Source organism: Salmo trutta, chromosome 31 (assembly GCF_901001165.1).
Source record: "Salmo trutta chromosome 31, fSalTru1.1, whole genome shotgun sequence".
Classification (NCBI taxonomy): Eukaryota; Metazoa; Chordata; class Actinopteri; order Salmoniformes; family Salmonidae; genus Salmo; species Salmo trutta.
In genome coordinates this window covers 12,539,739-12,563,679 of record NC_042987.1, presented here as the reverse complement: position 1 = coordinate 12,563,679, position 23,941 = coordinate 12,539,739, and the positions used below count along the sequence as shown (strand labels likewise).

The following is a 23,941-nucleotide window of genomic DNA, read 5'->3' as shown; positions in this document are numbered from 1 at the left end:
GGGGCAAAGTATTGACACGTTTTTTTTAAATTGAGAGACGAATTTAAAGTTTAATTTACTGACCATAATTTTCACTAGTTTGACCGCTCACATGATGACGAGTTTCTCACATGACTGGGCTATCTGGGTGATGTTTTTTCTAGCCTGAATGATCTGAATCTAGGATTACAGGAACTCACCGCAACTATATTCAATGTGCGCGACAAAATTGAGGCTATTATTAAGAAGTTGGAGCTCTTCTCTGTCTGCAGGACAACACAAGTCTTTCCACCATTGTATGATTTTTTTTGGTGTGCAAATGATGGATGCGTAATTACGCAGGTACTGTCCCGAAACGGATGACACAAACAACTGGATTTGTTATCCCTTTCACGCCCTGCCTCCAGTCCACTTACCGATATCTGAACAAAAGAGCCTCATCGAAATTGCAACAAGCAGTTCTATGAAAATTGAATTTAATCAGAAGCCACTGCCAGATTTCTGGATTGGGCTGCGCTCAGAGTATCCTCAGAAAATCGAGCTGTTAAGACACTGATGCACTTTGCAACCACATACCTATGTGAGAGTGGATTCAGGGCCCACACTAGCATGACAACTAAATACAGGCACAGACTGTGTGTGGAAAATTATTCAAGACTGAGACTCTCCAATACAACCCAGCATTGCAGAGTTATGTGTATCCTTTCAAGCACACCCTTCTGATTAACCTGTGGTGAGTTATTCACAATTTTCGATGAACAAATAAGGTTTTATATGTAAGATGGTTAAATAAAGAGCAAAATGATTGATTATTAGTATATTATTATTTGTGCCCTGGTCCTATAAGAGCTCTTCTAGGAAACAAAGTATTTCACTCTTCACTCTATTTCACTCTTAAGGAACTTAGAAGAGGGGGGGAGGGTATTTCGTGGAGGCCATGTTCTTGCCTGCCGAAATCCCCTCCCGCCTTCTAATATCCTTCATTTTGTGGCTAGAGTCTGGCAGGGGGGATGTTTTCGGCACAACACCTGTTTGTCAGACTTGCCTCAGCAACGATGCAATGAAGCCATCGAAAATACGCAGATATTTTAGAAACAAACCACCCCATCTCATATAGCCTAAACCATACGATAAAAAAAATAAAAATAGAGATGACCAAACAAATAAAAACACTTGTTGGCCAAGACGTTTTAGGCCCAACTGCTGCTACAAAGGACAGTGCAATCCTACTTTACAATAACACTGTCACGCATAGAATCCAGAATATGGCAGATTATGTTGAATCCCAAATTTTAGACAGAGCTCGCACAACAACATTGGTCTGCAATCCAATTAGATGAGACGACTGACATTTTAGACGCCCGCTTCTTGAATTGAAACGCTACATTGGCTATATTAAGAATGTATTTGTTGCAAAGAGTTGCCCCCGAATACAACTGCGGGTGAAATATTCCGTGTTCTGAACGAATAGGCCTACATAACGGGACATGGATTACGACGAGACCGTTACGATGGGACCGCTCTGTACGGACGGGACTGCTGCTCAAACTATCCATGCAGGGACGCGCAAGTGACATTTTCCAAGCAAACAATAAAATTGCCGCTTTCAATAACAAGCTGAGAGACCCAGTGGATAGAGGCATTTTAGATATACTCCCCCTCTTCTCAATTTTGACAGACGAGGGTGATGTCGACATGGATCACATGCGTAAATTTATGGGGTTACATTTGAGACAAACTGCTCAAATCCTAGGATTACTTCCCCTCACAATCCGATCCACACCCGGGAAAGCAGTGGATGCGTAATCCGTTCACCAGCACTGAAGAGACTCACATATTGTCATCGGTTCTTGAGGATAAATGAATGGAGCTAACCTGTGACCAAGGTCTGGCGAACCTTTGAATGAGATGCGCCTTTCCACATTCTGGCTGTTCAGCTGTTCATAATACCCGCAACTCAGCGAGATGGCAGTGATGACGTTAATAAACTCCTTTAATTCTACCTATTTATGTGAGACCAGCTTCTCCTCTGTTGCTGCAACAAAATCAAAATATCGCAGCAGACTGGCTGTTAAAAACACCTTGAGTGTTCCACCCCTCCTTCCCTCTGAGGTTTGGTGAGTTAAACATCTTGAATTATTCTATGTACACTACCATTCAAAAGTTTGTGGTCACTTAGAAATGTCTTTGTTTTTGAAAGAAAAGCAAAACATTTTGCCAATTAAAATAACATCAAATTGGTCCGAAATACAGTGTAGACATTGTTAATGTTGTAAATGATTATTGTAGCTGGAAAGGCAGATATTTTATGGAATATTTACATAGGCGTACAGAGGCCCATTATCAGCAACCATCACTCCTGTGTTCCAATTGCACGTTGTGTTAGCTAATCCAAGTTTATCATTTTAAAAGGCTAATTGATCATTAGAAAACCCTTTTACAATTATGTTAGCACAGCTGAAAACTGTTGCTCTGATTAAAGAAACAATAAAACTGGCCTTCTTCAGACTAGTTGAGTATCTGGAGCATCAGCATTTCTGGGTTCGATTACAGGCTCAAAATGGCCAGAAACAAAGAACTTTCTTCTGAAACTTGTCAGTCTATTCTTGTTCTGAGAAAGGAAGGCCATTCCATGTGAGAAATTGCCAAGAAACTGAAGATCTCGTACAACGCTGTGTACTACTCCCTTCACAGAACAGCTCAAACTGTCTCTAACCAGAATAGAAAGAGGAGTGGGAGGTCCCGCTGCACAACTGAGCAAGAGGACAAGTACATTAGTGTCTAGTTTGAGAAACAGACCCCTCACAAGTCCTCAACTGGCGGCTTCATTAAATAGTACCCACAAAACACCAGTCTCAATGTCAACAGTGAAGAGGCGACTCCGGGATGCTGGCGTTCTAGGCAGAGTTCCTCTGTCCAGTGTCTGTGTTCTTTTGCCCGTCTTAATCTTTTATTTTTATTGGCCAGTCTGAGATAGGTCTTTTTCTTTGCAACTCTGCCTTGAAGGCTAGCATCCCGGAGTCGCCTTTTCACTGTTGACGTTGAGACTGGTGTTTTGCGCGTACTAAACAATCCTAGAAAGGTTCCATACGCACAAAAACCATATATCTCTCACATTTTGGCCAAAAATGTGTTTACATCCCTGTTAGTGAACACTTCTCCTTTGTCAAGATAATCCATCCACCAGACAAGTGTGGCATATCAATAAACTTATTAAACAGCATGATCATTACACAGCTGCACCTTGTGCTGGGGACAATAAACAACCACTCTAAGATGTGCAGTTTTGTCACACAGCACAATGCCACAGATGTCTCAAGTTTTGAGGAAGCATGCAATTGGCATGCTGACTGCAGGAATGTCCACCAGAGCTGTTGTCAGAGAATTTAATGTTAATTTCTCGACCATTAGTCGCCTCCAACATCGTTTTAGACAATTTTGCAGTACGTCCAACCAACCTCACAACCGCAGACCATGTGTAACCACGCCAGCCCAGGACATCCATATAAGGCTTCTTCACCTGCGGGCTAATGCATGGCCCTCTGTCATAAGGATCTGTACACAATTCCTGGAAGCTGAAAAATGTCCCAGTTCTTCCATGGGCTGCATACTCACCAGACATATCACCACCCATTGAGCATGTTTGGGATGCTCTGGGTCGACATGTACAACAGCGTGTTCCAGTTCCCGCCAATATCCAGCAGCTTTGCACAGCCATTGAAGAGGAGTGGGACAACATTCCACATGCCACAATCAACAGCCTGATCAACTCTATGCAAAGGAGATGTGTCGCCCTACATGAGGCAAATGGTGGTCACACAAAATACTGACTCGTTTTCTGATCCACGCCTCTACCTTTTTAAAAGGTATTTGTGAACAACACATGCATATCTGTTTTCCCAGTCATTTGAAATCCATAGATTAGGGCATCATGAATTTTTATGATCTGTCACTCAGTAAAATCTTTGTAATTGTTGGATGTTGCGTTCATATTTTGTTTCAGTGTATGTTCAGTGCATTCGGAAAGTATTCAGACCCATAGATTTTTTCCACATTTTGTTACGTTACAGCCTTATACTAAAATTGATAAAATTTTTAGTTTTTTTAATAAAACATCTATACACAATACCCCATAATGACAAAGCAGAAACAGGTTTTTAGAAATGTTTGCTAATTTATTAAATATAAACAACTGAATTATCACATTTACCCAAGTATTCAGACCCTTTACTCAGTACTTTGTTGAAGCACCTTTGTCAGCGATTAGAGCCTCTAAACTTCTTGGGTATGACGGTACAAGCTTGGTACAGGTTTTCTTTGCGGATTTTCTCCTATTCTTCTCTGCAGATCCTCTCCAGCTCTCAGGTTGGATGGGGAGCGTCGCTGCACAGCTATTTTCAGGTCTCTCCAGTCTGCACCATCGAGAGCATCCTGACTGGTTTGCATCACCGCCTGGTATTGCAACTGCTCAGCATCTGACAGTAAGGCACTACAGAGGGTAGTGCATATACGGCCCAGTACATCACTGGGGCCAAGCTTCCTGACATCCAGAACCTATATACTTCTCTCTGATACCACAAGGCAAGCGGTACCAGAGCGCCAGATCTAGGACCAAAAGACTCCTTAACAGCTTCTACCCCCAAGCCATATGACTGCGGAACAATTAATCAAATGGCCACCCGGACTATTTACATTGACCCCCCTTTGTTTTTACACTGCTGCTACTCACTGTATATTATCACTTCAAATTACCTCGACTAACCTGTATCCTTGCACATTGACTCTCTATTGTTATGTAATTTTCTTGTGTTACTTTTTGATTTTATATATATTTTTTACTTTAATTGATTTAGTAAATATTTTGTTAACTCTATATTTTTTTAACTGTGTTGTTGGTTAAGGGCTTGTAAGTAAGCATTTCACTGTAAGATCTACCTACACCTGTTGTATTCGGTGCATGTAACAAATCTATTTAGATTTTATTTTATTTGATATTCGATCAGGTTCAAGTCCGGGCTCTGGTTGGGCCACTCAAGGATCTTCAGAGACGTCCCGAAGCCACTCCTGCGTTGGCTGTGTGCTTAGGGTTGTTGTCTTATTGGAAGGTGAACCTTTGCCACAGTCTGAGGTCCTGAGCGTTCTGGAGCAGGTTTTTATCAAGGATCTCTCTGTACTTTGCTCCATTAATCTTTCCTTCGATCCTGACTAGTCTCCCAGTCCCTGCCACTGAAAAACATCCCCATAGCATGATGCTGCCACCACCATGCTTCGCCGTAGGGATGGTGCCATGATTCCTTGAGATGTGACGCTTGGCATTCAGGCCAAAAAGTTCAATATTTGTTTTATCAGACCAGAGAATCTTGTTTCTTATGGTCGGAGAGTCCTTTAGGTGCCTTTTGGCAAACTCCAAGCGGGCTGTCATGTGCTTCCGTCTGGCCACTCTACCATAAAGGCCTGATTAGGGGAGTGCTGCAGAGATGGTTGACCATCTGGAAGGTTCTCCCATCTCCACAGAGGATCTCTGGAGCTCTGTTAGAGTGACCATCAGGTTCTTGGTCACCTCCCTGACCTAGGCCTTTCTCCTCCGATTGCTCAGAATGGTCAGGCGGCCAGCTCTAGGAAGAGTCTTGGTGGTTCCAAACTTCTTCCATTTAAGAATGATGGAGGCCACTGTGTTCTTGGGGACCTTCAATGCTGCAGACATTTTTTGGTACCCTTCTTCAGATCTGTGCCTCAACTCAATCCTGTCTCTGAGCTCTACGGGCAATTTCTTCAAACTTATAGCTTGGTTTTAGCTCTGACATTTACATTTAAGTCATTTAGCAGACGCTCTTGTCCAGAGCGACTTACAGTAGTGAATGCATCCATTTCATTTCATACATTTTTTTTTCTTCATACTGGGCCCCCGTGGGAATCAAACCCACAACCCTGGCGTTGCAAACACCATGCATTGCAAACACCATGCATTGCAAGCACCATGCTCTACCAACTGAGCTACAGGGAAGGCGACCTTATATAGGACCTTATATAGACAGGCGTATTCCATGCACTGTCAACTGTGGGACCTTATATAGACAGGCATATTCCTTTTCAAATCATGGCCAATCAATTGAATTTGTCGTAGGTGGACTCCAATCATGTTGTAGAAACATCTCAAGGATGATCAATGGAAACAGGATGCACCTGAGCTCAATTTTGAGTAGCAAAGGGACTGAATACTTGTGTAAATAAGGTATTTCTGTTTTAAAATGTTATACATTTGCTAAAATTTCAAAAAACGGTTTTCCCTTTGTCATTATGAGGTATTGTGTCTAGATTTATGAGGAAAATAATTAGTTTTATCGATTTTAGAGTAAGGCTGTAATGTAACAAAATGTGGAAAAAGGGAAGGGGTCTGAATACTTTCTGAATGTGGGTGTGACAAAACATTTATTTTTACTGCTCTAATTAAGTTGGTATCCAGTTTATAATAGAAATTAGGCACCTCAAGGGTTTATGGTATATGGCCAATATACCACGGCTAAGGGCTGTATCGAGGGACTCCACATTGCGTCGCCGTATACCACACTCCCTCGATCCTTATTGCTTAAATACATTGTTTACCTGTAGCCTCTATTTTATTTTGATTTAACCTTTATTTAACTAAGCAAGTCAGTTAAGAACAAATTCTTATTTACAATGACGGCCTACCGGGGAACAGTGGGTTAACTGCCTTGTTCTGGGGAAGAACAACAGATTTTTACATTGTCAGCTCAGGGATTCAATCCAGCAACCTTTCGGTTACTGCCCCAATGCTCTAACCACTAGGCTGCCTGCCACCCCATTGCCTAGGCCTATACGTTCTCTCCCAAAGAACATATAGGGGGGGACTGTTAAAACACCAGAAAATCTGCTCCAAGTTATTTACATTTTGGAAATCTGTTCCCAAGTATTCCCACACAATAGGTTTGAAATTATTATGTTTTAGTCAAATATTATATGTGTTTGGGCATCTTGTAGTCAATTTGCAGTCTACAAATTATATGTAATGATGTTCCCGACCCTTGACCATACTCTCAAGAAAAAATCGGCCCGCAGCTGAGTTTAGTTGATTATCACCTACAATGTAACTTTACACACAGCCTACAATGTAACTTTACACTCTAATAAACATGGTTAACATTTCTAGTCTCGTATGACCTTTTGTATAAGGACTGTAGAACATGTATAGCTGTAGGAATGCACTTGAAAATGCTAGCATGATAAACAAACATTACTTTGAAAACTCAGTCTGTGTTTGGCACTAGCCTAAATGATGGGAAAGGTAGCAGTGTCTTGTATTCATAGCAAGAGAACCCAGGCTTCCCCAAAAAATGTACCAATAACATAAAAAAAAAAAACATAAAATAATTGATATTTCGTCTCTCTGTGTTTCATAACTTTTCTTCAATTCACAGAAGAAAGCATCCAAATGAGTGAAACGGCACCTCTCTGTCTTTCTACGTGTAGGGCACCTATCTGATGCTGTCTGGTCCAAACGAGGATGACATTGTTGCCGCCCGTAGCATTGAATGCAAGGGAAGCCAGCCAGCATCTGGCCTCCCATGACAAAAAAAGTATAAAACATTTACCAATCAGCGTTGAGCTAAACTGAGTGAGCTCAACTGTGAATGGTCCTGGCCCACAAAAAAAAAAGTGTCAAAGGAAGCCAGCTTGGATTTGGCATCACTCCTAACAAATCCCATTGAGAGCATATGTCATTGGCAGAACAACTTGAATTGTTGCATCTCGTTGTGTTGTTGTCCTCCAGTGGCTAACTAGACAGCTAGCTTAAATTGGCCCTTTCCTAAACTAGCCATGGATAGGGATTTGGACTTGTGGTTTAACTTAATTCTGCGTACTGGCCAATGATTATAAGGGCAATTCTGATCCAACTTTTAATTCATACATTGTTGTGCCCCTGGCCTGAGAGGATAGAAGTTCAATATAATAATAGATGTAGAAGGCTAATGTTAACTAGCTAACTTTGCCAATGAATGGAAGTTAGGCAAGCAAGCAAGCATTTTAGCCAGGTATCCTAGGACAACAACAAATAAAAGTGTGTACTGTAAGACAGAGTGATAGTCCGTTTTGTCAACATGAAAGAGAGGAGGATGGCAGTGGCGTTTCTTTTCAAGTAGGGTGAGTCAACATGTTTTTTTACTTGCACGAACGCACACACACACACACACACACACAGTATGAAGTTGGCGCCGACAGAGAGGGCTGCCTCGCTTCTAGTTCTGAGGAAACATTGCAGTATTTTGTTTTTTAATGGATTATTTCTTGCATTGTTAGCCCAGAAATGTTTATGTGTTATTACATACAGCTGAGAAGAACTATTGGATATCAGAGCGGCAGTAACTCACCAGCACTACCAGCATTACAACCAGGAATACAACTTTCCCGAAGCGGATCCTTTGTTCGCACCACCTAGGGCAATTGAACTGATTCCAGAGGCTGACCCAAAACAACGCCGGAGAAGGACAGGTACTCAGAGTGGTCTACTAGTCCGACTTAGGAGGAGCGCACACCACCCACCGCTTCCGAGTATATTACTCGCTAATGTTCAGTCTCTGGATAATAAAGTTGACAAGCTCAGGACGAGGGCTTCTTTCCAGAGAGACATCATGGATCGTAACATACTCTGTTTCACGGAAACATGGCTCTCTCGGATCCAGCCGTCTGGATTCTCAGTTCATCATGCTGACAGGAATAAACATCTCTCTGGGAAGAAGAAGGGCAGGGGTGTATGTTTCATGATTAACGGGCTCCATAACAGCTTCTACCCCCAAGCCATAAGACTGCTGAACAATTAATCAAATGGTCACCGGACTATTTACCCCCCTCCTCCATTTGTTGTGTACACTGTTGCTGCTCGCTGTTTATTATCTATGCATAGTCACTTCACACCTACCTACTTGTACAAATTACCTCAAATAACCTGTACCCCCCCTGCACACTGACTCGGTACCGGTACCCCCTGTATATAGCCTCGTTATTTTATTGTGTTACTTTTTATAATTTTTTACTTTCGGTTATTTGGTAAAAATGTTCTTAACTCTTCTTGAACAGCTCTTTTGGTTAAGGGCTTGTAAGTAAGCATTTCACGGTAAGGTCTACGCTTGTTGTATTCGACGCATGTGACGAAGTTTGATTTTATGGTGTAATTGTGATAACATACAGGAACTCAAGTACTTTTGTTCACCCGACTTGGAATTCCTCACAATCAAATGCCGACCGTATTATCTCCCAAGAGAATTCTCTTCGGTTATAGTCATGGTCGTGTATATCCCCCCTCAAGCCGATACCGCGACGGCCCTCAAGGAACTTCACCGTACTTTATGCAAACTGGAAAACATATATCCTGAGGCTGCATTTATTGTAGCTTGGTATTTTAACAAAGCAAATTTGAGGAAAAGGCTGCCTAAATTATATCAGCATATTGACTGTAGTACTCGCAGTGCTAAAACACTCAACAACTGTTACTGCAACTTCCGGGATGCATACAAGGCCCTCCCCCACCCTCCTTTCGACAAATCTGACCACGACTCCATTTTGCTCCTTCCTTCCTATAGGCAGAAACTCAAACAGGAAGTACCCATGCTCAGGACTATTCAACGCTGGTCTGACCAATCAGAATACACACTTGTTTTGATCACGCGGACTGAGATATGTTCCGGGTAGCTTCCGAGAATAATATTTGCCGAATACACTGAGACGGTGACTGAGTTTATCATGAAGTGTATAGGAGATGTTGTACCCACTATGACTATTAAAACCTACCCTAACCAGAAACCGGGGATAGATGGCAGCATTCGCGCAAAACTGAAAGCGAGAGCCACTGCATTTAACCATGGCAAGGTGACTGGGAATATGGCAGAATACAAACAGAGTAGTCATTCCCTCCGCAAGGCAATAATACAGGCAAAACGTCAGTATAGAGACAAAGTGGAGTCGTAATTCAACGGCTCAGACACGAGACGTATGTGGCAGGGTCAACAGACAATCACGGACAATAAAAGGAAAACCAGCCACGTAGCGGACTCCGACGTCTTGCTTCCAGACAAACTAAACACGTTCTCTGCCGGTTTTGAGGATAACACAGTGCCATCGACGCGGCCCGCTACCAAGGACTGTGGGCTCTCCTTCTCCGTGGCCGACGTGAGTAAGACATTTTAAACATGTTAACCCTACCAAGGCTGCTGGCCCAGACGGCATCCTTAGCCCTCAGAGCATGCGCAAACCAGCTGGCTGGTGTGTTTAGGGACATATTCTATCTCTACTCTCTTTCTCTCTCTCTCTCTCTACTGTCCCCACATGCTTCAAGATGGCCACCATTGTTCCTGTACCCAAGAATGCAAAGATAACTGAACTAAATTACTATCGCCCTGTAGCACTCACTCCTGTCATAATGAAGTGCTTTGAGAGACTAGTCAAGGATCATATCACCTCCACTTTACCTGTCACCCTAGACCCACTTCAATTTGCTTACTGCCCCAATAGGTCCACAGACAATGCAATCGCCATCACACTGCACACTGCCCTATCCCATCTGGACGAGGAATACCTACGTAAGAATGAGGTTCATTGACTACAGCTCAGCATTCAACACCATAGTATCCTCCAAGATCATCATTAAGCTCAGCCCCCTCCTGTACTCCCTGTTCACCCATGACTGCATGGCCAAGCACGCCTCCAACTCAATCGTCAAGTCTGCAGACGACACAACAGTAGTAGTCTTGATTACCAACAACAATGAGAAAGCCTACAGGGAGGAGGTGAGGGCTCTGGGAGTGTGGTGCCAGGAAAATAACCTCTCACTCAACGTCAAAAAAACAAAGGAGATGATCGTGGACTTCAGGAAACAGCAGAGGGAGCACCCCCCTATCCACATCGAGAAGGTGGAAAGTTTTAAGTTCCTTTGGCGTACACATCACTGACCAACTAAAATGGTTCAAGCACACAGACAGTGTGGTGAAGAAGGCACAACAGCACCTCTTCAACCTCAGGAGGCTGAAGAAATTTGGCCTGTCACCAAAAACCCTCACAAACTTTAACAGATGCACAACTTAGAGCATCCTGTCGGGCTGTATCACCACCTGGTACGGCAACTGCACCGCCCACAACCGCAGGGTTCTCCAGAACGGGGTGCGAGCTGCACAACGCATCACCGGGGGCAAACTACCTGCCCTTCAGGACACCTACAGCACCCGATGTCACAGGAAGGCCAAAAAGATCATCAAGGACAACAACCACCCGAGCCACTGCTTGTTCACCCCGCTATCGTCCAGAAGGTGAGGTCAGTGCAGGTGCATCAAAGCTGGGACTGAGAGACTGAAAAACAGCTTCTATCTCAAGGCCATCAGACTGTTAAACAGCCATAACTAGCACAGAGAGGCTGCTGACTATATACAAAGACTTGAAATCATTGGCCACTTTAATAAATGTAACACTAGTCACTTTAATAATGTCACTTCAATATTGTTTACATATCTTACATTACTCATCTCATATGTATATACTGTATTCTATACTATTCTACTGTATGTTACTTTATGCCGATCTGACATTACTCGTCCATATATTTATATATTCTTAATTCCATTCCTTTACTTAGATTTGTGTGTATTGGGTATATGTTGTGAAATTGTTAGATACAGAAGCACAAGCATTTCACTACACCCGCAATAACATCTGCTAAACACGTGTATGTCACCAATAAAATTGTATTTGATTACACACACACACACACACACACACACACACATAGACACACACACACACACAGACACACACACACACACACACACACACACACACACACACACACACACACACACACACACACACACACACACACACACACACACACACACACACACACACACACAGAGAGAAATCAGAACCATGGACAGCCACATCATATGGGTAAAATCACTGGGGAAGCCAAGCCGCCCCACAAAAAAAAGCCATATTAAAGAGTTGGAGTAAAGTAGGCCTGAGGGGTGAAGGGCTATATTTTTTCATAAGGGACCGCTCCGGGGTTAAGTTTCCCCTACAGAACTAGGATCAGCTTCTTCTCCCCCAATCTACCTATCAGTAGCGGTGCATGGGTAAAATCACTGGGGAAGCCAAGCCCCCCCCCAACCTATGTTTTGTGATAATTGCATTATTTACTCTATAACCTGTTAATGCCTTGCGACCGTGATATATAGGCCTAAAGACAATAAGAAGACACAGGGGCAGAATAAATTCAACCACATATACCGGATAGCAACCTCTGTCCAGTGAAGTCCACAAAACATATTGCATGTAACAAACAGTTACATGACCTACAGCAGGGTCAAGCAAGTTCATGTTTCCGACATTTTCGGACCACTAAACAACTATTGATTTAGAACCACAGAGAGTTACCGCAAGTCGCAAAGAAAACAGGAGCTGCCTCCACTATTCCAGCACCATTTCAACATCAACATTTTAACATCATCAAATCACCTCTGCTTAGTCTAATACAGGGACAACTAAAAAATACCAAAAACAATTTAGTCCAATCAAAGTAAGCTAAATATGATGTGGATGTCCATGGTTCTGATTTCTCTGTGCGTGTGTGTGCGTTCGTGAAAGAAGAGAAACATGTTGACTCACCCTACTTGTAGACAAACGTCAATGCCATCCTCCTCTTTTTCATGTAGACGAAACTGTCTATCACTCTGTCATACAGTACACGCTTTTATTTTTTGTTGTCCTTGGCAACCTGGCTAAAATGCTTGCTCGTTAGCCTAACTACCATTAATGGGCAACGTTAGCTAGTTAACATTAGAATAACATATTGAACTTCCATCCTCTCAGGCCAGGGGGCACAACAATCTATGAATTAATGGTTGGATCAGAATCGCCATTATAATCATTGGCCAGTATGGAGAATTAAGTAAAACCACAAGTCCAAATCCCAATCTCCATCCATTGCTAATTTAGGAAAGGGCCAATTTTAGCTAGCTGGCTAGATAGCCACTGGAGGACAACAGCACAACGAGATGCAAAAATTCAAATGTTTATGTCAATGATGTATGCTCTCAATGGGATTTGATAGGAGTGATGCCAAATCCTAGATGGCTATGACACTTTTTTTTTGGTGCACCAGGACCATTCACAGTTGAACTCAGTTTAGCTCAACGCTGATTGGCAAATGTTTTATACTTTTTTTTTTGTCATGGGAGGCCAGATGCTGGCTGGCTTCCCTTGCATTCAATACTACTGGCGGCAACAATGGTATCCTCGTTTGGACCAGACAGCATCCGATATGTGGCCTACATGTAGAGAGACAGAGGGGCGCTGTTTCGCTCGCTCAGATGCTTTCTCCTGTGAGATACATTCAGCCTCTTGCGAATTGAACGAACATTATAAAACACAGAGACACAAAATCTAAATTATTTTATGTTTAAAAAAAAAGAAATCCCTTGGCATCCATGAATACACGCAACTGATTGGACAAAATTGTTATTGGCATCTTTTAGTTGACGCTCTGTTTGACTAAGCAGAGGTGATTTGATAATTTTTTATTTAACTAGGCAAGTCAGTTAAGAACAAATTCTTATTCACCGGCAAACTGGAACAATTGTGCGCCGCCCTATGGGACTCCCAATCGCGGCCGGTTGTGATACAGCCTGCATTCGAACCATACTGTCCGTAGTGATGCCTCAAGTACCTAGATGCAGTGCCTTAGACCACTGCGCCACACGGGATAATGTTGAAATGTTGAAGTTGAAGTGGTACTGGAATAGTAGAGGCAGCTCTTGTATTCTTTGCGACTTGCGGCAACTCTCCGTGTTTAGTGGTCTGAAAACAGAAAGTACTTATTCACAAAGTTGGACTGTTAGCTAATAATACTGTGTTGTTGTCCTAAACTTGCTTGACCATGCTGTAGGTCATGTAACTGTCTGTTACTGTACATGCAATATGCTTTGTGGACTTCACTGGACAGAGGTTGCCACTGTGTATTCTTGTTGTCTCGGTCGCAGGGCGTATGCTTGGCTTCCCAGTTACCCACGCACCGCTACTGATAGGTAGATTGGGGGAGAAGAAGCTGATCCTAGTTCTGTAGGGGAAACTTAACCCCGGTTCCCTTATGGAAAAATATAGCCCTTCACCCCTCAGGCCTACTTTACTCCAACTCTCCACTGAATGTATAAAGACAAAAAGGTGTTATATTTCACCTATTTTTTTTTTTTTGCCTACAAGATATAGCCTAGGCTTACCATGCACTTTATAGTGTAATATATCGGAGTGATTATTTGTGGAAATATCAAATGATTTAATGATTATTAATTGTCAATTACCCTACAACGGCAGATCATGCAGTGACCGACATTTCAGCCTAGGCTACCGAGCATTTTTTTTCCGACAGAGGGAGAGGTTCTCAAGCTTTTAGACGGTCAAACCCCATGGGAGGAGCTGATGAACAACTTGTATCATAATGACGGCAGGAACCATTGTTTTAAACCTTGTTGAGAATGTGAAGTATATCACTACATGCAACGACTAAATGAGGAACGTCTGCGTGCGTGCAACATATAAAGATAGGTCTTTTATGTGGTTCAAGTTTCCATGGTGTTGTAGACGTATCATTTCTATCGTTTGTATTCTAGTTTGTTTAGCCTACCTATGTAGGTCTATGCCTAATGCAATTCATAGCCTGTTGTGGGAATCCAAAATATGGAATAAATCAAACTAAACCAAAATTAAATTTAGTAATATGTAAATCGAATGTAAGTCTTATAGATGAAAAACGATAAATATGATAACTTAGAGATGAAAAACTATAGCCTACTTTTTTATTTGTTGATTGACCGTAGGCTACAATAAACTTTTTAGGGGTTGAAAATATAGCTTAGGCCTAGCTTTAGCTTATGCCTAATGAGTTATATATGTAATGAGGTATATATGTATTCTAGATGTATATCTTTAAAAACGAGTAATGATGAGGAATTTATCACCAGGATCTAGTCCTGAAAATGCGTAAATCCCCTTTTCACTGAACTGGATTGCTTCTCTGGCGCGCATTTTAACCATAGGCCTATAGGCTACAATAACTGCGCATCAGTTACGCACGTTCTGCAGTCTTTGTTTTTATTATGTACTGTTCATTAGAAAAACTATACGTCCAAGCAATTTCCCCACTAGTAATTCCTTGACGTCACTTGGAGGCTCCCTGTACTGTGACTCGGAGTGCTCAGAGGATAGCCTGGAACTGCGAGAGCGAAAGATGTGCGTGATGGACATTTAACTCAACTCAACTGAAATCGCAAATTGGTAGGTTTTTTTTCTTCTAATTATTGATGTAGGCCTATAACATGTATGTGTTTTGCAGCTGGTTATGCTTTGCATTTTATCTCGCCGTCAGTGCGTGTTCCGAAGTTCTTCCCTTCGAACACTTGAGCGGAGGCTATGTTGCAGGTGATGGGTCGAGTTGAGACTGAGAGACTGTCTATACTTAATCCAGCACTATATTGCATTAGATGTTCTGTGTAATAGGAAACTATGCCACATTGTCTCTTTTCTCAGTCTCTCTTACACTAAGAACCTTTATAGAAATGTAGGGACATTTTGTATTTGTATTTTATTTAACCTTTATTTGACTAGGCAAGTCAGTTAAGAACAAATTCTTATTTACAATGACGGCCTACCAAATGGCAAAAGGCCTCCTGCGGGGACGGGGCTGGGATAATAAAAAAAAAATATATACAAAAATATAAGACAAAACACATATTATGACAAGAGAGACAACACAACACTACATAAAGAGATACCTAAGACAAAAACGTAGCATTGCAGCAACACATGACAACACAGTATGGTAGCAACATGACAACAACATGGTAGGAACACAATATGGCAGCAGCACAACATGGTAGGGGGACAAAACACGGTACAAACTCATGATGCACTTAAAAGGCATGATAGGCTACTCAACCTCTGTGGATGTTTTTTTTTTTTAACCTTGTAAATGCCCAGAATAGTCATGTTATTGTCACAATCATATTTAAAAACGTTTGGAATTGTACTGTATAATGTTGAATTTGGGACATTTCAGTGGGCTTATTGAAATGTTTTCCACCAATAATTTTCAAAGACATTTTTGAACAAAACCGGTATCAACGGTTGAGTGTCACAGGTGATATATGCCCACAACAGTAAAGGGTGATATTGGATGAAGACCAGTCAAAACGTTGTCTATATTGTACTATCCCGCTTGGGACTATAGATTGCATTTTGCTGACTCATCTTTTACTTGTATGTTAAAGTAGACAATGAGATGAGTCATATCAGATGAGAGTGACCAGAAGATGTGGCGTGTAAGCTATTACTGAAATTACCACCTTTACAAACTTGTCTGTCCAGACCAGATCCTAATCTACAGTACTGTCCCCCACGTTTCATGTCCTAGAGGTGAACTACATTCCGCGTGTCTCCACAAAACCTCATCTTTATCACTCTTCCCTCCTTCCTCCCAATTTCTGGTTGAATTCTTTGGAGGTTACATGCCTTTCTTTTTGACAGAAGGCCCTAAAAGGTGTTGCATTTGAAAACGAAACAGAAAGTACTTATTCACAAATGTGGACTGTCAGCTAATAATACTGTGCTGTTGTCAGTCACCAAACTGCTTTGTATTTTACGTATGTCTGCAGCCTTGGATGACTATGTAGTTGTAGATGGGTAAATCCATTTGAATTCAATAACTTTCTGACATCATCCCTTTTGATTTTAAACATAACTTTCCGTAAATGTTTGCCCATGAAAAAAGTGATCAGAAATGGACTTTTAGGTCCTGAATGCCAAAACATTCAGGAGATAAAGGTGCTCAAAGTTGACCTATTTTGCATACCTACCATACCATGAGACATCTATTTCTTTGTCACTGGAAAAGATAAACGGTGAGATTGATATCATTTAAAAGCTTCCAAACACTGTTGTCAAACTATTTAATATACACTGCTCAAAAAAATAAAGGGAACACTTAAACAACACAATGTAACTCCAAGTCAATCACACTTCTGTGAAATAAAACTTTCCACTTAGGAAGCAACACTGATTGACAATAAATTCCACATGCTGTTGTGCAAATGGAATAGACAACAGGTGGAAATTATAGGCAATTAGCAAGACACCCCCAATAAAGGAGTGGTTCTGCAGGTGGGGACCACAGACCACTTCTCAGTTCCTATGCTTCCTGGCTGATATTTTGGTCACTTTTGAATGCTGGCGGTGCTTTCACTCTAGTGGTAGCATGAGACGGAGTCTACAACCCACACAAGTGGCTCAGGTAGTGCAGCTCATCCAGGATGGCACATCAATGCGAGCTGTGGCAAGAAGGTTTGCTGTGTCTGTCAGCGTAGTGTCCAGAGCATGGAGGCGCTACCAGGAGACAGGCCAGTACATCAGGAGATGTGGAGGAGGCCGTAGGAGGGCAACAACCCAGCAGCAGGACCGCTACCTCCGCCTTTGTGCAAGGAGGAGCAGGAGGAGCACTGCCAGAGCCCTGCAAAATGACCTCCAGCAGGCCACAAATGTGCATGTGTCTGCTCAAACGGTCAGAAACAGACTCCATGAGGGTGGTATGAGGGCCCGACGTCCACAGGTGGGGGTTGTGCTTACAGCCCAACACCGTGCAGGACGTTTGGCATTTGCCAGAGAACACCAAGATTGGCAAATTTGCCACTGGCGCCCTGTGCTCTTTACAGATGAAAGCAGGTTCACACTGAGCACGTGACAGACGTGACAGAGTCTGGAGACGCCGTGGAGAACGTTCTGCTGCCTGCAACATCCTCAAGCATGACCGGTTTGGCGGTGGGTCAGTCATGGTGTGGGGTGGCATTTCTTTGGGGGGCCACACAGCCCTCCATGTGCTCGCCAGAGGTAGCCTGACTGCCATTAGGTACCAAGATGAGATCCTTAGACCCCTTGTGAGACCATATGCTGGTGCGGTTGGCCCTGGGTTCCTCCTAATGCAAGACAATGCTAGACCTCATGTGGCTGGAGTGTGTCAGCAGTTTCTGCAAGAGGAAGGCATTGATGCTATGGACTGGCCCGCCCATTTCCCAGACCTGAATCCAATTGAGCACATCTGGGACATCATGTCTCGCTCCTTCCACCAATGCCACGTTGCACCACAGACTGTCCAGGAGTTGGCAGATGCTTTAGTCCAGGTCTGGGAGGGGATCCCTCAGGAGACCATCCGCCACCTCATCAGGAGCATGCCCAGGCGTTGTAGGGAGGTCATACAGGCACGTGGAGGCCACACACACTACTGAGCCTCATTTTGACTTGTTTTAAGGACATTACATCAAAGTTGGATCAGCCTGTAGTGTGGTTTTCCACTTTAATTTTGAGTGTGACTCCAAATCCAGACCTCCATGGGTTGATAAATTGGATTTCCATTGATTCTTTTTGTGTGATTTTGTTGTCAGCACATTCAACTATGTAAAGAAAAAAGTATTTAATAAGATTATTTCTTTCATTCAGATCTAGGATGTGTTGTTTAAGTGTTCCCTTAATTTTTTTGAGCAGTATATATATATTTTTTTAAGTTAAATAAAAAGTATGTAATTTTTAAACCTTGAACGTCAATTATTTAATATTCACACATGTTTGTAGTTTAGACCCTATTTCACATCATCTGAGTTTGTGTTGTGCCCTCCATCGGTTGAGACACAATATGCTCTTGAATACAGGGTGGGCGTCATTTCAATCATAGTAATATAATTCTTACAACCACTTGAGACCATTGCAATATAGCTGCTACACCATTTACATTTCATTTACATTTTAACTTCTAATTACTACCACAAAGATGACTGCCGGTCCACACACTGTCGATTGTCAACATAAATGGTCATGTCTATTCTATTATCTACATTTCTATGATTTCAATAGGTTTCCTATGGAGGATTGACAGTATAATTTAAAACAACAGATATTCCCATTCAAGTCTACATTCTCTGATGTGTGGACCTCCAACCGTCTTTCTGGTACCATTTGAAAGTCAAATGTTCAATTCTATTGCCATTTTTGTACATTTATTAGCTAAAACATGACACCCACCCTGTAGGCCACCCTATTCAAGAGCATGCTGTGTCTCAACTGATGGCGGGCACAACACAAAAACCTAAGCTACAACATATGTGAATATGACCATTTTGGGAGTTTACAGGTTTTTAGATAATTGATGTTGAAATTAAAAAAAAGTATATATTTTTTATGTACACATTTTTTTCTCCATACATTAACAAGTAATTTGACAACCCTGCTTGTAAGCTTATAAATTATCAGGGACAAAAAGGCTCCTGAATAGCTCCTACCCCTAAGCCATAAGAAATAGTAAAACAAATAGCTATCCGGACTATCTGAGTTTACCCTTTTTGCACTAACGCTTTTTGACTCTATGTACACACACTGGACTCTACCCACACACTCACACATACTTACACTGACACTTCAAAACATAGACACTCACACACACTCTCACTCACACATAACACGTACACACAGGCGCACATTCACCAGATACACACTTACAGACTTCCACACTCATCACATACGTTGCTGCTACTATCTATTATCTATCCTGTTGCCTAGTCACTTTGCCTCTACCTATATAAACATATCTACCTCAATTTCCTCATACGCCTGCAAATCGACTCCGTACTCGTACCCCATGGACAGTTGAAGTCGGAAGTTTACATACACCTTCGCCAAATACATTTAAACTCAGTTTTTAACAATTCCTGACATTTCATCCATCACATTCCCAGTGGGTCAGAAGTTTACATACACTCAATTAGTATTTGGTAGCATTGACTTTAAATTGTTTAACTTGGGTCAAACGTTTCAGGTAGCCTTCCACAAGCTTCCCATAATAAGTTGGGTGAATTTTGGCCCATTCCTCCTGACAGAGCTGGTGTAACTGAGTCAGGTTTGTAGGCCTCCTTGCTCGCACATGCTTTTTCAGTTCTGCCCACAAATTTTCTATAGGATTGAGGTCAGGGCTTTGTGATGGCCACTCAAATACCTTGACTTTGTTGTCCTTAAGCCATTTTGCCACAACTTTGGAAGTATGCTTAGGGTCATTGTCCATTTGGAAGACCCATTTGCGACCAAGCTTTAACTTCCTGACTGATGTCTTGAGATGTTGCTTCAATATATCCACATAATTTTCCATCCTCATGATTACATCTATTTTGTGAAGTGCACCAGTCCCTCCTGCAGCAAAGCACCCCCACAACATGATGCTGCCACCCCCGTGCTTCACAGTTGGGATGGTGTGCTTCGGGCTTGCAAGCCTCCCCCTTTTTCCTCCAAACATAACGATGGTCATTATGGCCAAACAGTTCTGTTTTTGTTTCATCAGACCAGAGGACATTTCTCCAAAAAGTACGATCTATATCCCCATGTGCAGTTGCAAACCGTAGTCTTGCTTGTTTGTGGCGATTTTGGAGCAGTGGCTTCTTCCTTGCTGAGCGGCCTTTCAGGTTATGTCAACATAGGACTCGTTTTACTGTTGATATAGAAACTTTTGTACCTGCTTCCTCCAGCATCTTCACAAGGTCCTTTGCTGCTGTTCTGGGATTGATTTTCACTTTTCACACCATAGTACGTTCATCTCTAGGAGACAGAATGCTTCTTCTTCCTGAGCGGTATGACGGCTGCATGGTCCCATGGTGTTTATACTTGCGTACTATTGTTTGTATAGATGAACGTGGTACCTTCAGGCGTTTGGAAATTGCTCCCAAGCATGAACCACACTTGTGGAGGTCTTGGCTAATTTCATTTGATTTTCCCATGATGTCAAGCAAAGAGGCACTGAGTTTGAAGGTAGGCCTTGAAATACATCCACAGGTACACCTCCAATTGACTCAAATGATGTCAATTAGCCTATCAGAAGCTTCTAAAGTCGTGAGACATAATTTTCAGGAATTTTCCAAGCTGTTTAAAGGCACAGTCAACTTAGTGTATGTAAACTTCTGACCCACTGGAATTGTGACACAGTGAATTATAAGTGAAATAATCTGTCTGTAAACAATTATTGGAAAAATGACTTGTGTCATGCACAAAGTAGATGTCCTAACCGACTTGCCAAAACTATAGTTTGTTATTAACAATACATTTGTGGAGTGGTTGAAAAACGAGTTTTAATGACTCCAACCTAAGTGTATGTAAACTTCCAACTTCAACTGTTTATAGCCACGGTATCATTGCTCATTGTGTATTTATTCCTTGTGTTACTATTTTTTTATTATTATAATATTTTTTAATATATTCTATGTTGTTGAGAAAGGCCTATAAGTAAGCATATCACTGTTAGTCTACAACTGTTGTTTATGAAGCATGTGACAATTACAATTTAATTTTATTTCCAGTGATGAAGACATAGCTGTCTAATGGTATGGTGTGGAGTATTCAACATGTGTCGACTTGGAGCACCTTTCTCTCGTGAATGTTTTGGCATTCAGGTCTAAAAATTCTTTTTCTGAGCACTTCTACAATGTATTTAAGGTTTCGTTCAAATCGAAAAGGGGTGCTATCAAAAAGTGATTCAATTCAAATGGATGTACCCAGACGTTACTGAGTCAGGTATGGTTGTGATGTTTTCCCAGCCATATGTTCTCAGCAACCAACATCAGTTTTCCGTATTCCAATGCTTTGAATGATTTATGAAAACCATCTCAATCAGTTATTTACCCAGTAAGTCCAAAAAATATCCTCTCTTTATTGTTGTGAATGTGATAAAGCAAGGTCACATGATCAGCCTTTGCTTTCATTGGGGCTTGCAGTTCCTTGCAGCGTACACTTCACATAGTTTTTATGACACTTGGCGTCATTGGCCAGTGTGTATGATGATGAACTCTGGTGGCCTATGTCTCTGTGTCTGGACTGAGCACGTGCCGCTATGTCAGTGAGGGCAAGCGGCTGGCCGGCAGGGTCAGGGGCCCTGAGCAGAGCACTGAGCTGGCCATCTGGCCCTCGGGGGAGCTGGCCTGGCTTCCTCACAGGCTGTCTTTGTTCATTGGGAACAATGTGAAGTTAATCTGGGAGAGATAAGAATAGCCTCCTCAGTCACACTCACTATGCTCTCCTAAATGGTGCAGCTTCATTATGAAATCACCAGCCATTAGCTGCTTTGAAGGCAATCCTAATTTGAGAAACATGGACGTTTTACATTGAGGAGATAGTCAAGAAACTTGCGAAAGAGTTCCATGCCGTGAGTGCTATATCTCAAAAAAGGATTAATGTCCTAGTACTTTAGTTTATAAGAACAGAGAAACACAATATGCTAAATGTGCTGGGTAACACTTCATTTTAAAAGGCCCTTATTACAGTGTAATTACACTGTAACAAGTATTGTAGTTTATTGTAATAACTTAAAGTTACACTGTAAAAACAACATTTAACTGTTGGTAATTGTAGTCTATAATTACAGAGGTGTAACAACAAATGCTTGTTACCATGCTTGTTACAAATGGTCAAGTTTCCACTAAATTCACCAAGTTAGTGGTTTGCTTCTTCTCTCCGATTCAGTAACAACTGTCACAAGGTTGTCATCTCCCGTGGACAGATGTGTTGGGTGTCCGAGATTACAAAGGTTGGAGGCTCTATAGGCTCTAATTGCCTACCCGTGAATGCAACATCTCCGTGCAGTGTTGTTGCTAGCACTTGCCCTCAGAAAATGTACCATCTGGGTTAACTTGGTTGAGTTTACAGAAACAGATCAGATATAGGTCAACCTCACTGACTGGGATCTGGCATACGGGTGTCATCCTAGATTATAATTAACAAATGTATTTATAATGAATGTGTATGTTACCCATTATGACAACCTCAACCTCCTTGCCATCCAAGTGGGAGGATAAACACACCAGTACCCAATAGAGTACATGTAATATCTGTCTAAGTGCAATGTAATTACTAGGTGTTATACAGGATTTAGCTAGTTATAATGAAGTGTATTTAGGGGGGTACTTACTTGTAATTATTGTGTACCTACATAGTATGTTACTTATACATAAATATTTTAGTTGTGACTCAAATCTGCAACCTATATTATGGTGAGTAGCCTAGCTAGCTAGCTATCTAATTAAGAGAACATGGGATTATCTTTTTATGCCCTATTTAACATTACAAGTAACATTAGAAATGGACAACATCTGTCTTCGTCTGTTTCTTTCTTGATCGCGTTTTCCTATTCTAGAGTCTGAGACCTTGTGGGAATCTATGGTAGAGAAGAAGAATGTAGCTATGACAATTTAGCAAATACACTATACAATTAGCCTACTAGCTAGCAATAATCAGAGACGGTATATAAACCTTCATCCAATATCTCTGCTATCATCATTAGCTGTCATGATTTCTATAATTTAGGGTTTAGGCTTATTGCTAGGCCTATCTGCCTAGTTGTTGTGTTATCCAGCTAGCATTATACTAATAATGGTGCTTGCTAACACTAAGAAGCTAGCCAGAGTTTCAATTGAAAAGGAGGTGTTTTGACACAAGTAGCTAGCTAGCTAACTTTAACATGCTGGGTGTGTCTCACATAGTACCACAGACAGAACAATGAGAGATATTTCACTGGATGTATAAATGTGAAGCATCCGGTTGGCGTTTCCACTCACTGCCAAATATGGTAGTGAGAGGAAGCCCACTGGCGGGCAGTGGGAGAAGATGGAATGAGATGGATTTTGGCTGACATTCTGCAAATCTTCTCATGAATTAAACATTTGATCTCAATACAGTTTTCTGTTCCCAAAACTAGAATCTGTTATGAACAGAACGGAAGAAGTTTTCTAGACTTCACCCTTTGCAAAAGTTGTACAGAATTGCGCTATTTAGGAGTGCAAAGGAAAATTAAGTTATTGCACACGAGCACTTCACAGAGCAGGTATTCCCTAAT

General features: G+C 41.8%; 1 protein-coding gene across 1 annotated transcript in view; it reads left to right on the top strand.

The window, feature by feature from the left end:
• The first annotated feature begins 14,453 nt into the window (after nt 1-14,453).
• The window catches only part of LOC115169562 (GREB1-like protein), an 83,910-nt gene continuing 74,422 nt past the window's right edge, over nt 14,454-23,941 (top strand). The window contains exon 1 of the mRNA XM_029725296.1: nt 14,454-15,309. The gene's annotated coding sequence lies outside the window, so the exon portion shown is untranslated. The remainder of the gene's footprint in view (nt 15,310-23,941) is intronic.